Genomic DNA, 17,500 nt, shown 5'->3' on the forward strand with positions numbered 1-17,500 from the left:
CTGACAACATACTGACAACAACCTGACAACAACCTGACCACATACTGACCACATACTGACAACAACCTGACCACATACTGACAACAACCTGACAACAACCTGACAACAACCTGACCACATACTGACAACAACCTGACCACATCCTGACCACATACTGACAACAACCTGACCACAACCTGACAACAACCTGACCACATACTGACAACAACCTGACCACATACTGACCACAACAACATACTGACAACAACCTGACAACAACCTGACAACAACCTGACAACATACTGACAACAACCTGACAACAACCTGACCACAACCTGACCACATACTGACAACAACCTGACCACATACTGACAACAACCTGACAACAACCTGACCACATACTGACAACAACCTGACCACATACTGACAACAACCTGACAACAACCTGACAACAACCTGACCACATACTGACAACAACCTGACAACAACCTGACAACAACCTGACCACATACTGACCACATACTGACCACATACTGACAACAACCTGACCACATACTGACAACAACCTGACAACAACCTGACCACATACTGACCACATACTGACAACAACCTGACAACAACCTGACAACAACCTGACAACATACTGACAACAACCTGACAACAACCTGACAACAACCTGACAACATACTGACAACATACTGACAACAACCTGACAACAACCTGACAACAACCTGACCACAACCTGACAACAACCTGACAACAACCTGACAACAACCTGACCACAACCTGACAACAACCTGACCACAACCTGACAACAACCTGACCACAACCTGACAACAACCTGACAACAACCTGACAACAACCTGACAACAACCTGACCACATCCTGACAACAACCTGACAACAACCTGACAACAACCTGACCACAACCTGAACAACAACCTGACAACAACCTGACAACAACCTGACAACAACCTGACCACAACCTGACCACAACCTGAACAACAACCTGACCACAACCTGACAACAACCTGAACAACAACCTGACAACAACCTGACCACAACCTGACAACAACCTGACAACAAACTGACAACAACCTGACAACAACCTGACAACAACCTGACCACAACCTGAACAACAACCTGACAACAACCTGACAACAACCTGAACAACAACCTGACCACAACCTGACCACAACCTGACAACAACCTGACAACAACCTGACAACAACCTGACAACAACCTGACCACAACCTGACAACAACCTGACAACAACCTGACAACAACCTGACAACAACCTGACAACAACCTGACAACAACCTGACAACAACCTGAACAACAACCTGACAACAACCTGACAACAACCTGAACAACAACCTGACCACAACCTGACAACAACCTGACAACAACCTGACAACAACCTGACAACAACCTGACAACAACCTGACAACAACCTGACCACAACCTGACCACAACCTGAACAACAACCTGACAACAACCTGACAACAACCTGAACAACAACCTGACAACAACCTGACAACAACCTGACAACAACCTGACAACAACCTGACCACAACCTGACAACAACCTGACCACAACCTGACCACAACCTGAACAACAACCTGACAACAACCTGACCACAACCTGACAACAACCTGACAACAACCTGACCACAACCTGACAACAACCTGACAACAACCTGACAACAACCTGACCACAACCTGAACAACAACCTGACAACAACCTGACCACAACCTGACAACAACCTGAATAACAACCTGACAACAACCTGACAACAACCTGACCACAACCTGACAACAACCTGAACAACAACCTGACAACAACCTGAATAACAACCTGACAACAACCTGACAATAACCTGACCACATACTGACAACAACCTGACCACAACCTGACCACAACCTGACAACAACCTGAATAACAACCTGACAACAACCTGACAACAACCTGACCACAACCTGACCACAACCTGACCACAACCTGACCACAACCTGACAACAACCTGACAACAACCTGACAACAACCTGACCACAACCTGACCACAACCTGACCACAACCTGACAACAACCTGAATAACAACCTGACAACAACCTGACCACATACTGACCACATACTGACAACAACCTGACAACAACCTGACCACAACCTGACAACAACCTGACCACAACCTGACACATACTGACAACAACCTGACCACACACTGACCACAACCTGACCACAACCTGACCACAACCTGACAACAACCTGAATAACAACCTGACAACAACCTGACCACATACTGACCACATACTGACAACAACCTGACAACAACCTGACCACAACCTGACAACAACCTGACCACAACCTGACATACTGACAACAACCTGACCACACACTGACAACAACCTGACCACAACCTGACAACACACTGACAACAACCTGATCACATACTGACAACAACCTGGCAACAACCTGACCACAACCTGACCACAACCTGACCACACCTGACCACAACCTGACAACAACCTGACCACAACCTGACAACAACCTGACAACAACCTGACCACAACCTGACAACAACCTGACCACAACCTGACAACAACCTGACAACAACCTGACAACAACCTGACAACAACCTGACCACAACCTGACAACAACCTGACAACAACCTGACAACAACCTGACAACAACCTGACAACAACCTGACAACAACCTGACAACAACCTGACAACAACCTGACAACAACCTGACCACATACTGACAACAACCTGACAACAACCTGACAACAACCTGACAACAACCTGACCACACACTGACAACAACCTGACCACAAACTGACAACAACCTGACAACAACCTGACAACAACCTGACCACAACCTGACCACAACACTGACAACAACCTGACAACAACCTGACAACAACCTGACAACAACCTGACCAAAACCTGACAACAACCTGACAACAACCTGACAACAACCTGACCACAACCTGACCACACACTGACAACAACCTGACCACACACTGACAACAACCTGACTACAACCTGACAACAACCTGACTACAACCTGACAACAACCTGACCACAACCTGACACATACTGACCACAACCTGACCACACACTGACAACAACCTGATCACATACTGACAACAACCTGGCAACAACCTGACAACAACCTGACCACAACCTGACCACACACTGACAACAACCTGGCAACAACCTGACAACAACCTGACAAACACTGACCACAACCTGAACAACAATGAAACCGTGACTAGATAAACACACAACGCCCCTCTTTTAAAATGAAAGGGAAGGAGACATTGAAATAGCATGTAAAATGTATAGACTAGATAGAAACTAAATGTAGTCTAGTCTAGGCAAGGTCAAATCATTTAAACATACACATGAACAAAAACAAAATCATAATTTTATATCTATATATATATATAATTTTACTTTGATGACATACTTTGATGACATTGTCTTTTCAACAAAGTCTATCATTCTAAAGACAATAAAATAAGTGATTTGCAATACACACTATACATGTCCCAAGAGAGGGGGATTGAGATGCTAAATATATGTAAAGAGAGTAGTATTGGGCTGGTTTATGCAAAACCATGCAAAGTGGATGATATTAGTTGTCCCAGTATGAGGAAGGGACCGAGGGTTGATAACAGACAGGTGACAGGAAGAGAGAGACCATCAGGAAGGAGGAGTGATATCAGATGACAGGAAGTGAGAGAACATCAGGAAGGAGGAGTGATATCAGATGACAGGAAGAGAGAGACCATCATGAAGGAGGAGTGATATCAGATGACAGGAAGAGAGAGACCATCAGGAAGGAGGAGTGATATCAGATGACAGGAAGTGAGAGACCATCAGGAAGGAGGAGTGATATCAGATGACAGGAAAAGAGAGACCATCAGGAAGGAGGAGTGATATCAGATGACAGGAAGAGAGAGACCATCAGGAAGGAGGAGTGATATCAGATGACAGGAAGAGAGAGACCATCAGGAAGGAGGAGTGATATCAGATGACAGGAAGTGAGAGACCATCAGGAAGGAGGAGTGATATCAGATGACAGGAAGAGAGAGACCATCAGGAAGGAGGAGTGATATCAGATGACAGGAAGAGAGAGACCATCAGGAAGGAGGAGTGATAACAGACAGATGACAGGAAGAGAGAGACCATCAGGAAGGAGGAGTGATAACAGATGACAGGAAGAGAGAGACCATCAGGAAGGAGGAGTGATAACAGATGACAGGAAGAGAGAGACCATCAGGAAGGAGGAGTGATATCAGATGACAGGAAGAGAGAGACCATCAGGAAGGAGGAGTGATATCAGATGACAGGAAGAGAGAGACCATCAGGAAGGAGGAGTGATATCAGATGACAGGAAGTGAGAGACCATCAGGAAGGAGGAGTGATATCAGATGACAGGAAGAGAGAGACCATCAGGAAGGAGGAGTGATATCAGATGACAGGAAGAGAGAGACCATCAGGAAGGAGGAGTGATAACAGACAGATGACAGGAAGAGAGAGACCATCAGGAAGGAGGAGTGATATCAGATGACAGGAAGAGAGAGACCATCAGGAAGGAGGAGTGATATCAGATGACAGGAAGTGAGAGAGAAGGAGGAGTGATATCAGATGACAGGAAGGAGGACCATCAGGAAGGAGGAGTGATAACAGATGACAGGAAGAGAGAGACCATCAGGAAGGAGGAGTGATATCAGATGACAGGAAGTGAGAGACCATCAGGAAGGAGGAGTGATATCAGATGACAGGAAGAGAGAGACCATCAGGAAGGAGGAGTGATAACAGATGACAGGAAGAGAGAGACCATCAGGAAGGAGGAGTGATAACAGATGACAGGAAGAGAGAGACCATCAGGAAGGAGGAGTGATAACAGATGACAGGAAGAGAGAGACCATCAGGAAGGAGGAGTGATAACAGATGACAGGAAGAGAGAGACCATCAGGAAGGAGGAGTGATATCAGATGACAGGAAGTGAGAGACCATCAGGAAGGAGGAGTGATATCAGATGACAGGAAGAGAGAGACCATCAGGAAGGAGGAGTGATAACAGACAGATGACAGGAAGAGAGAGACCATCAGGAAGGAGGAGTGATAACAGATGACAGGAAGAGAGAGACCATCAGGAAGGAGGAGTGATAACAGATGACAGGAAGAGAGAGACCATCAGGAAGGAGGAGTGATAAGATGACAGGAAGTGAGAGACCATCAGGAAGGAGGAGTGATATCAGATGAAGGAAGAGAGACCATCAGGAAGGAGGAGTGATATCAGATGACAGGAAGAGAGAGACCATCAGGAAGGAGGAGTGATAACAGACAGATGACAGGAAGAGAGAGACCATCAGGAAGGAGGAGTGATAACAGATGACAGGAAGAGAGAGACCATCAGGAAGGAGGAGTGATAACAGATGACAGGAAGAGAGAGACCATCAGGAAGGAGGAGTGATAACAGATGACAGGAAGAGAGAGACCATCAGGAAGGAGGAGTGATAACAGATGACAGGAAGAGAGAGACCATCAGGAAGGAGGAGTGATAACAGATGACAGGAAGAGAGAGACCATCAGGAAGGAGGAGTGATAACAGATGACAGGAAGAGAGAGACCATCAGGAAGGAGGAGTGATAACAGATGACAGGAAGAGAGAGACCATCAGGAAGGAGGAGTGATAACAGATGACAGGAAGAGAGAGACCATCAGGAAGGAGGAGTGATAACAGATGACAGGAAGAGAGAGACCATCAGGAAGGAGGAGTGATAACAGATGACAGGAAGAGAGAGACCATCAGGAAGGAGGAGTGATAACAGATGACAGGAAGAGAGAGACCATCCTAAGCTCATCATCGGGATGCAAACACATTGTTCCTCTGTTCAAGTTGTTCTTTCCCTAACTAGCTCTGTTGTTCTCTCCCTCTCCCTGTCTCTTTCTTTCTCTCCTCTTATCTGTATAAACCTTTCTCCCTGTCTCTCACTTTCCACCACTCTCTCCCAGGCTATATATGGACTGTTGTATCTTCCTTCCTTTTTTGTCTTTCTCTCTTGTTGGCTCTCTCTCTCCTTATCCATCCATCCAACAATCCCTCCTCCACCCCACACCAGTGTTGCTAGTCAGTTTGAGGGCTTAACACAAGACAGACAGACAGACAGACAGACAGACAGACAGACAGACAGACAGACAGACAGACAGACAGACAGACAGACAGACAGACAGGTGGAGGCGGACAGACACAGACAGACAGACAGACAGACAGACAGACAGACAGACAGACAGACAGACAGACAGACAGACAGACAGACAGACAGACAGACAGACAGACAAGAGCATCAATAAAACACGATATAATAAGATTATAAGATAATATTATTAGATAACATTATTACGAAAAATAAGACAATATTGTCTATGAGATAATATATATATATTCACATAGTAAAGGTAGCACACAGGTTTAACCTCACCAAACGAAGTGCACGCACACTCAATCTACACACAAAGCAAAAACAGGTTCAATTTTTTTTTTAAACCATTTAAATGTAATAACAGAAATATCATATTTACATAAGTATCCTGACCCTTTACTCAGTACTTTGTTGAAGCACCTTTGGCAGTGATTACAGCCTCAAGTCTTCTTGGGTATGACGCTACCAGCTTGGCACACCTGTATTTGGGGAGTTTCTTCATTCTTCTCAGCAAATCCTCTCAAGCTCTGTTAGATTGGATGGGGAGCGTTGCTGCACAGCTATTTTCAGGTCTCTCCAGAGATGTTCGATCGGGTTCAAGTCCGGGCTCTGGCTGGGCCACTCAAGGACATTCAGAGACTTGTCCCGAAGCCACTCCTGCGTTGCCTTGGCTGTGTGCTTAGGGTCGTTGTCCTGTTGGAAGGTGAACATTCACCCCAGTCTGAGGTCCTGAGTGCTCTGGAGCAGGTTTTCATCAAGGATCGCTCTGTACTTTTCTCCGTTCATCTTTGCCTCAATCCTGACTAGTCTCCCAGTCCCTGCCGCTGAAAAACATCCCCACAGCATGATGCTGCCACCACCATGCTTCACCGTAGGGTGCCAGGTTCCCGCAAGACGTGACACTTGGCATTCAGACCAAAGAGTTCAATCATGGTTTCATCAGACCAGAGAGTCTTGTTTCTCATTGTCTGAGAGTTTAGGTAGCTTTTGGAAAACTCCAAGCAGGCTATCATGTGCCTTTTAGTGAGGAGTGGCTTCCGTCTGGCCACTCTACCATAAAGGCCTGATTGGTTGAGTGCTGCAGAGATGGTTGTCCTTCTGGAAGGTTCTCCCATCTCCACAGAGGAACTCTAGAGCTCTCTCAGAGTGACCATCGGGTTCTTGGTCACCTCCCTGACCAAGGCCCTTCTCCCCCGATTGCTCAGTTTGGCCAGACGGCCAGCTCTAGGAAGAGTCTTGGTGGTTCCAAACTTCTTCCATTTAAGAACGATGGGGGACACTGTGTTCTTGGGGACCTTCAACGCTGCAGACATGTTTTGGTACCCTTCCCCAGATCTGTGCCTCGACACAATCCTGTCTCGGAGCTCTACAGACAATTCCTTCAACCTCATGGCTTGGTTTTTGCTCTGACATTCACTGTCAACTGTGGGACCTTATATAGACAGGTCTGCCTTTCCATATCATGTCCAATCAATTGAATTTACCACTGGTGGACTCCAATCAAGTTGTAGAAACATCTCAAGGATGATCAGTGGAAACAGGATGCACCTGAGCTCAATTTTGAGTCCCACAGCAAAGGGTCTGAATACTTACTGTATGTAAATAAGGTATTATTGTTTTTTGTTTTTCATTACAATAGCAAAAATGTCTAAAAACATGTTTTCACATTGTCATTGTGGGGTATTGTGTGTAGATTGAGACGGGACATTTTTATTTTTAATCCATTTTAGAATAAAGCTGTAATGTAACAAAATGTGGGAAAAGTCCATTCTTTCCGAATGCACTGTATACAATCATCATTTCCAATATTTGTATATATTATTTTAAATATATTTATATACAGTCAAATGTTTGGACACACACATTCAAGGGTTTTTCTTTCATTTTCATAATACAACATGTCCCCCTCAGTCAATATGGTGCTGCATGACCAACATGTCCCCCTCAGTCAATATGGTGCTGCATGACCAACATGTCCCCCTCAGTCAATATGGTGCTGCATGACCAACATGTCCCCCTCAGTCAATATGGTGCTGCATACTCAACATGTCCCCCTCAGTCAATATGGTGCTGCATGACCAACATGTCCCCCTCAGTCAATATGGTGCATGTCCCCCCCTCAGTCAATATGGTGCTGCATAGTCAACATGTCCCCCTCAGTCAATATGGTGCTGCATAGTCAACATGTCCCCCTCAGTCAATATGGTGCTGCATAGTCAACATGTCCCCCTCAGTCAATATGGTGCTGCATAGTCAACATGTCCCCCTCAGTCAATATGGTGCTGCATAGTCAACATGTCCCCCTCAGTCAATATGGTGCTGCATAGTGTCCCCTCAGTCAATATGGTGCTGCATGTCAACCCCCCTCAGTCAATATGGTGCTGCATAGTCAACATGTCCCCCCCCTCAATATGGTGCTGCAATATGGTGCTGCATAGTCAACATGTCCCCCTCAGTCAATATGGTGCTGCATAGTCAACATGTCCCCCTCAGTCAATATGGTGCTGCATAGTCAACATGTCCCCCTCAGTCAATATGGTGCTGCATAGTCAACATGTCCCCCTCAGTCAATATGGTGCTGCATGACCCCCTCAGTCAATATGGTGCATGTCCCCCTCAGTCAATATGGTGCAATATGGTGCTGCATAGTCAACATGTCCCCCTCAGTCAATATGGTGCTGCATAGTCAACATGTCCCCCTCAGTCAATATGGTGCTGCATAGTCAACATGTCCCCCTCAGTCAATATGGTGCTGCATAGTCAACATGTCCCCCTCAGTCAATATGGTGCTGCATAGTCAACATGTCCCCCTCAGTCAATATGGTGCTGCATAGTCAACATGTCCCCCTCAGTCAATATGGTGCTGCGTAGTCAACATGTCCCCCTCAGTCAATATGGTGCTGCATGTCCCCCTCAGTCAATATGGTGCTGCAACATGTCCCCCTCAGTCAATATGGTGCTGCATAGTCAACATGTCCCCCTCAGTCAATATGGTGCTGCATAGTCAACATGTCCCCCTCAGTCAATATGGTGCTGCATAGTCAACATGTCCCCCTCAGTCAATATGGTGCTGCATAGTCAACATGTCCCCCTCAGTCAATATGGTGCTGCATAGTCAACATGTCCCCCTCAGTCAATATGGTGCTGCATAGTCAACATGTCCCCCTCAGTCAATATGGTGCTGCATAGTCAACATGTCCCCCTCAGTCAATATGGTGCTGCCCAATATGGTGCTGCATAGTCAACATGTCCCCTCAGTCAATATGGTGCTGCATAGTCAACATGTCCCCCTCAGTCAATATGGTGCTGCATGTCCCCCTCAGTCAATATGGTGCTGCATGACCAACATGTCCCCCTCAGTCAATATGGTGCTGCATAATCAACATGTCCCCCTCAGTCAATATGGTGCTGCATGACCAACATGTCCCCCTCAGTCAATATGGTGCTGCATAGTCAACATGTCCCCCTCAGTCAATATGGTGCTGCATAGTCAACATGTCCCCCTCAGTCAATATGGTGCTGCATAGTCAACATGTCCCCCTCAGTCAATATGGTGCTGCATAGTCAACATGTGCTGGTGCTGCATAACCAACATGTCCCCCTCAGTCAATATGGTGCTGCATGACCAACATGTCCCCCTCAGTCAATATGGTGCTGCATGACCAACATGTCCCCCTCAGTCAATATGGTGCTGCGTGACCAACATGTCCCCCTCAGTCAATATGGTGCAATATGGTGCTGCATAACCAACATGTCCCCCTCAGTCAATATGGTGCTGCATAACCAACATGTCCCCCTCAGTCAATATGGTGCTGCATAGTCAACATGTCCCCCTCAGTCAATATGGTGCTGCATAGTCAACATGTCCCCCTCAGTCAATATGGTGCTGCATAACCAACATGTCCCCCTCAGTCAATATGGTGCTGCATAACCAACATGTCCCCCTCAGTCAATATGGTGCTGCATAGCCAACATGTCCCCCTCAGTCAATATGGTGCTGCATAGTCAACATGTCACCACCAATTACATACAGCAGTATTATGAATACCAGCAATTCAAATGCAACATATAAATCCCTTCATTAGTTGTAAACATTAAGACGAGGCAGCTTAATTCTTTAACCTTTATTTAACTAGGCAAGTCAGTTAAGAACAAATTCTTCTTTTCAATGACGGCCTGGGAACAGTGGGGTTAACTGCCTTGTTCAGGTGCAGAACGATAGATTTGTACCTTGTCAGCTGCGGGATTTAGTCCAACGCTCTAACCACTAGGCTACCCTACAAAGGTTAATGCACAGTGCCCTATAGCCTATACGGTGTAGAGAACGCACTAATACCATATGGCACTGCATGACAACATGTATTAGGGTAAAGACAGATAAAATACAGACACACATGAATTGAGCAGCGTAGACTGAAGTGTTTTAGAGAAGAGGCGAGATTTGACTCAGTAAAATAGTCCTGCCAGTACGAGCCCGGACCACCCCACCTCTCACAAGACAAGACACACACACACAAAAAAAATGCAGAACTAAGAACAGACCTGACTGCCCTCGACCAGCACAAAAACATCCTGTGGCGGACTGCAATAGCATCGAATAGTCCCCGTGATATGCAACTGTTCAGGGAAGTCAGGAACCAATATACACAGTCAGTCAGGAAAGCTAAGGCCAGCTTCTTCAGGCAGAAGTTTGCATCCTGTAGCTCCAACTCCAAAAAGTTCTGGGACACTGTGAAGTCCATGGAGAACAAGAGCACCTCCTTCCAGCTGCCCACTGCACTGAGGCTAGGTAACACGGTCACCACCGATAAATCCATGATTATCGAAAACTTCAACAAGCATTTCTCAACGGCTGGCCATGCCTTCCGCCTGGCTACTCCAACCTCGGCCAACAGCTCCGCCCCCCTCCCAGCTACTCGCCCAAGCCTCTCCAGGTTCTCCTTTACCCAAATCCAGATAGCAGATGTTCTGAAAGAGCTGCAAAACCTGGACCCGTACAAATCAGCTGGGCTTGACAATCTGGACCCTCTATTTCTGAAACTATCTGCCGCCATTGTCGTAACCCCTATTACCAGCCTGTTCAACCTCTCTTTCATATCGTCTGAGATCCCCAAGGATTGGAAAGCTGCCGCAGTCATCCCCCTCTTCAAAGGGGGAGACACCCTGGACCCAAACTGTTACAGACCTATATCCATCCTGCCCTGCCTATCTAAGGTCTTCGAAAGCCAAGTCAACAAACAGGTCACTGATCATCTCGAATCCCACCGTACCTTCTCCGCTGTGCAATCTGGTTTCCGAGCCGGTCACGGGTGCACCTCAGCCACACTCAAGGTACTAAACGATATCATAACCGCCATCGATAAAAGACAGTACTGTGCAGCCGTCTTCATCGACCTTGCCAAGGCTTTCGACTCTGTCAATCACCATATTCTTATCGGCAGGCTCAGTAGCCTCGGTTTTTCGGATGACTGCCTTGCCTGGTTCACCAATTACTTTGCAGACAGAGTTCAGTGTGTCAAATCGGAGGGCATGCTGTCCGGTCCTCTGGCAGTCTCTATGGGGGTGCCACAGGGTTCAATTCTCGGGCCGACTCTTTTCTCTGTATATATCAATGATGTTGCTCTTGCTGCGGGCGATTCCCTGATCCACCTCTGCGCAGACGACACCATTCTATATACTTCCGGCCCGTCCTTGGACACTGTGCTATCTAACCTCCAAACGAGCTTCAATGCCATACAACACTCCTTCCGTGGCCTCCAACTGCTCTTAAACGCTAGTAAAACCAAATGCATGCTTTTCAACCGTTCGCTGCCTGCACCCACACGCCTGACCAGCATCACCACCCTGGATGGTTCCGACATTGAATATGTGGACATCTATAAGTACCTAGGTGTCTGGCTAGACTGCAAACTCTCCTTCCAGACTCATATCAAACATCTCTAATCGAAAATCAAATCAAGACTCGGCGTTCTATTCCGCAACAAAGCCTCCTTCACTCACGCCGCCAAACTTACCCTGGTAAAACTGACTATCCTACCGATCCTCGACTTCGGCGATGTCATCTACAAAATTGCTTCCAACACTCTACTCAGCAAACTGGATGCAGTTTATCACAGTGCCATCCGTTTTGTCACTAAAGCACCTTATACCACCCACCACTGCGACTTGTATGCTCTAGTCGGCTGGCCCTCGCTACATATTCATCGCCAGACCCACTGGCTCCAGGTCATCTACAAGTCCATGCTAGGTAAAGCTCCGCCTTATCTCAGTTCACTGGTCACGATGGCAACACCCATCCGTAGCACGCGCTCCAGCAGGTGTATCTCACTGATCATCCCTAAAGCCAACACCTCATTTGTCCGCCTTTCGTTCCAGTTGTCTGCTGCCTGTGACTGGAACGAATTGCAAAAATTGCTGAAGTTGGAGACTTTTATCTCCCTCACCAACTTCAAACATCTGCTATCTGAGCAGCTAACCGATCGCTGCAGCTGTACATAGTCTATTGGTAAATAGCCCACCCATTTTCACCTACCTCATCCCCATACTGTTTTTATTTATTTACTTTTCTGCTCTTTTGCACACCAATATCTCTACCTGTACATGACCATCTGATCATTTATCACTCCAGTGTTAATCTGCAATATTGTAATTATTCGCCTCCCTCCTCATGCCTTTTGCACACAATGTATATAGACTCCACTTTTTTTCTACGGTCTATCTGTTATAATACTATATGGTCTATCTGTTATAATACTATATGGTCTATCTGTTATAATACTATATGGTCTATCTGTTATAATACTATATGGTCTATCTGTTATAATACTATATGGTCTATCTGTTATAATACTATATGGTCTATCTGTTATAATACTATATGGTCTATCTGTTATAATACTATATGGTCTATATATGGTCTATCTGTTATAATACTATATGGTCTATCTGTTATAATACTATATGGTCTATCTGTTATAATACTATATGGTCTATCTGTTATAATACTATATGGTCTATCTGTTATAATACTATATGGTCTATCTGTTATAATACTATATGGTCTATATATGGTCTATCTGTTATAATACTATATGGTCTATCTGTTATAATACTATATGGTCTATCTGTTATACTTAGAGGGGGTGAAGAGAGTAGAGGAGTCACAGAGAAGCAGCCAGCCAGTCTATAAACAGGCTGTATAGGGGGTGAAGAGAGTAGAGGAGTCACAGAGAAGCAGCCAGCCAGTCTATAAACAGGCTGTATAGGGGGTGAAGAGAGTAGAGGAGTCACAGAGAAGCAGCCAGCCAGTCTATAGACAGGCTGTATTGGGGGTGAAGAGAGTAGAGGAGTCACAGAGAAGCAGCCAGCCAGTCTATAAACAGGCTGAATTGGGGGTGAAGAGAGTAGAGGAGTCACAGAGAAGCAGCCAGCCAGTCTATAGACAGGCTGTATTGGGGGTGAAGAGAGTAGAGGAGTCACAGAGAAGCAGCCAGCCAGTCTATAGACAGGCTGTATTGGGGGTGAAGAGAGTAGAGGAGTCACAGAGAAGCAGCCAGCCAGTCTATAAACAGGCTGTATTGGGGGTGAAGAGAGTAGAGGAGTCACAGAGAAGCAGCCAGCCAGTCTATAAACAGGCTGTATAGGGGGTGAAGAGAGTAGAGGAGTCACAGAGAAGCAGCCAGCCAGTCTATAAACAGGCTGTATAGGGGGTGAAGAGAGTAGAGGAGTCACAGAGAAGCAGCCAGCCAGTCTATAGACAGGCTGTATTGGGGGTGAAGAGAGTAGAGGAGTCACAGAGAAGCAGCCAGCCAGTCTATAAACAGGCTGAATTGGGGGTGAAGAGAGTAGAGGAGTCACAGAGAAGCAGCCAGCCAGTCTATAGACAGGCTGTATTGGGGGTGAAGAGAGTAGAGGAGTCACAGAGAAGCAGCCAGCCAGTCTATAAACAGGCTGTATTGGGGGTGAAGAGAGTAGAGGAGTCAGAGCAGAATTAGGCCGATACCCACTAATTAGCCAAATCCAGAAAATAACCGTTATATTCTACAACCACCTAAAAGGAAGTGATTCCCAAACCTTCCATAACAAAGCCATCACCTACAGATAGATACACCTGGAGAAGAGACCCCTAAGCAAGCTGGTCCTGGGGCTCTGTTCAAAAACACAAACACACCCTACAGAGCCCCAGGACAGCAGCACAATTTGACCCAACCAAATCATGAGAAAACAAAAAGATAATTACATTGGAAACAAAAAAAAATTAAACAGAGCAAACTAGAATGCTATTTGGCCCTAAACAGAGAGTACACAGTGGCAGAATACCTGACCACAGTGACTGACCCAAACTTAAGGAAAGATTTGACTATGTACAGACTCAGTGAGCATAGCCTTGCTATTGAGCAACAGGCTATGTGCTCACTGCCCACAAAATGAGGTGGCAACTGAGCTGCACTTCCTAACCTCCTGCCAAATGTATGACCATATTAGAGACACAAATTTCCCTCAGATTACACAGATCCACAAAGAATCCGAAAACAAACCCAATTTTGATAAACTCTCATATCTACTGGGTGAAATTCCACAGTGTGCCATCACAGCAGCAAGATGTGTGACCTGTTGCCACAAGAAAAGGTCAACCAGTGAAGAACAAACACCAATTTAAATACAACCCATATTTATTTATTTTCCCTTTTGTACTTTAACTATTTGCACATCGTTACAACACTGCATATATACACACAATATGACATTTGAAATGTCTTTATTCTTATGGAACTTTTGTGAGTGTAATGTTTACAGTAAATGTATTATTTCACTTTTGTTTATGATCTACTTCACTTGGTTTGGCAATGTTAACATATGTTTCCCATGCCAATAAAGCCCCTTGAATTGAATTGAGAAGCAGCCAGCCAGTCTATAAACAGGCTGTATTGGGGGTGAAGAGAGTAGAGGAGTCACAGAGAAGCAGCCAGTCTATAAACAGGCTGTATTGGGGGTTAAGAGAGTAGAGGAGTCACAGAGAAGCAGCCAGCCAGTCTATAAACAGGCTGTATTGGGGGTGAAGAGAGTAGAGGAGTCACAGAGAAGCAGCCAGCCAGTCTATAAACAGGCTGTATTGGGGGTGAAGAGAGTAGAGGAGTCACAGAGAAGCAGCCAGCCAGTCTATAAACAGGCTGTATTGGGGGTGAAAAGAGTAGAGGAGTCACAGAGAAGCAGCCAGCCAGTCTATAAACAGGCTGTATTGGGGGTGAAGAGAGTAGAGGAGTCACAGAGAAGCAGCCAGCCAGTCTATAAACAGGCTGTATTGGGGGTGAAGAGAGTAGAGGAGTCACAGAGAAGCAGCCAGCCAGTCTATAAACAGGCTGTATTGGGGGTGAAGAGAGTAGAGGAGTCACAGAGAAGCAGCCAGTCTATAAACAGGCTGTATTGGGGTGAAGAGAGTAGAGGAGTCACAGAGAAGCAGCCAGCCAGTCTATAAACAGGCTGTATTGGGGGTGAGGAGAGTAGAGGAGTCACAGAGAAGCAGCCAGCCAGTCTATAAACAGGCTGTATTGGGGGTGAAGAGAGTAGAGGAGTCACAGAGAAGCAGCCAGCCAGTCTATAAACAGGCTGTATTGGGGGTGAAGAGAGTAGAGGAGTCACAGAGAAGCAGCCAGCCAGTCTATAAACAGGCTGTATTGGGGGTGAAGAGAGTAGAGGAGTCACAGAGAAGCAGCCAGCCAGTCTATAAACAGGCTGTATTGGGGGTGAAGAGAGTAGAGGAGTCACAGAGAAGCAGCCAGCCAGTCTATAAACAGGCTGTATTGGGGGTGAAGAGAGTAGAGGAGTCACAGAGAAGCAGCCAGCCAGTCTATAAACAGGCTGTATTGGGGGTGAAGAGAGTAGAGGAGTCACAGAGAAGCAGCCAGCCAGTCTATAGACAGGCTGTATTGGTCGACCAGTGTGATCTCGTAAACAGAGAGCCTTTTGCAAACAGCTGCAGAAATTCCAGGCTTGTGTGATTAAAATGTAACACCCACATTGATGGGAGGGTGTTGAAACAAGTCTGCCTGCACTCTGGTTTAATAAGAGAGGGAGAGAGAGAGAGAGAGAGAGAGAGAGAGAGAGAGAGAGAGAGAGAGAGAGAGAGAGAGAGAGAGAGAGAGAGAGAGAGAGAGAGAGAGAGAGAGAGAGAGAGAGAGAGAGAGAGAGAGAGAGAGAGAGAGAGAGAGGAAACAACCAAATCATGACAAAACAAAAATATAATTACTTGACACATTGGAAAGCATTAACAAAAAAAAAACAACGCAAACTAGAATGCTATTTGGCCATAAACAACATACACTACTGTTCAAAAGTTTGGGGTCACTTAGAAATGTCCTTGTTTTTGAAAGAAAAGCACGTTTTTTTGTCCGTTAAAATAACATCATTATTGATCAGAAATAGAGTGCTGACATTGTTAATGTTGTAAATTACTATTGCAGCTGGAAACGGTTTTTTTTAATGGAATATCTACATAGGCGTACAGAGGCCCATTATCACTCCAGTGTTTAATTGCTAAATTGTAATTATTTCGCCACCATGGCCTATTTATTGCCTTACCTCCCTTATCTTACCTCATTTGCACACAACGTATATATACACACTGTGTATAGACTTTCTTTTCTATTGTGTTATTGACTGTATGTTTTGTTTATTCCATGTGTAACTCTGTTGTTTTTGTCGCACTGCTTTGCTTTATCTTGGTCAGGTCACAGTTGTAAATGAGAACTTGTTCTCAACTGGCCTCCCTGGTTAAATAAAGGTGTTCTCAACTTGCCTACCTGGTTAAATAAAGGTGTTCTCAACTGGCCTCCCTGGTTAAATAAAGGTGTTCTCAACTGGCCTACCTGGTTAAATAAAGGTGTTCTCAACTAGCCTCCCTGGTTAAATAAAGGTGTTCTCAACTGGCCTACCTGGTTAAATAAAGGTGTTCTCAACTGGCCTACCTGGTTAAATAAAGGTGTTATCAACTGGCCTACCTGGTTAAATAAAGGTGTTCTCAACTGGCCTACCTGGTTAAATAAAGGTGTTCTCAACTTGCCTACCTGGTTAAATAAAGGTGTTCTCAACTAGCCTACCTGGTTAAATAAAGGTGTTCTCAACTAGCCTACCTGGTTAAATAAAGGTGTTCTCAACTAGCCTACCTGGTTAAATAAAGGTGTTCTCAACTAGCCTACCTGGTTAAATAAAGTTGTTCTCAACTGGCCTACCTGGTTAATTAAAGGTGTTATCAACTGGCCTACCTGGTTAAATAAAGGTGTTCTCAACTGGCCTACCTGGTTAAATAA

The 17,500-nt window shown here is 45.6% G+C and overlaps 1 protein-coding gene across 2 annotated transcripts in view; it reads right to left on the reverse strand.

Moving 5' to 3' along the window:
• LOC118358594 (AT-rich interactive domain-containing protein 3A-like) overlaps nt 1-17,500 on the reverse strand; it is a 308,610-nt gene that overhangs the window by 266,738 nt on the left and 24,372 nt on the right. The gene's annotated exons all lie outside the window — the stretch shown is intronic.

The sequence above is a fragment of the Oncorhynchus keta genome, chromosome 25 (genome assembly GCF_023373465.1).
Source record: "Oncorhynchus keta strain PuntledgeMale-10-30-2019 chromosome 25, Oket_V2, whole genome shotgun sequence".
NCBI lineage: Eukaryota > Metazoa > Chordata > Actinopteri > Salmoniformes > Salmonidae > Oncorhynchus > Oncorhynchus keta.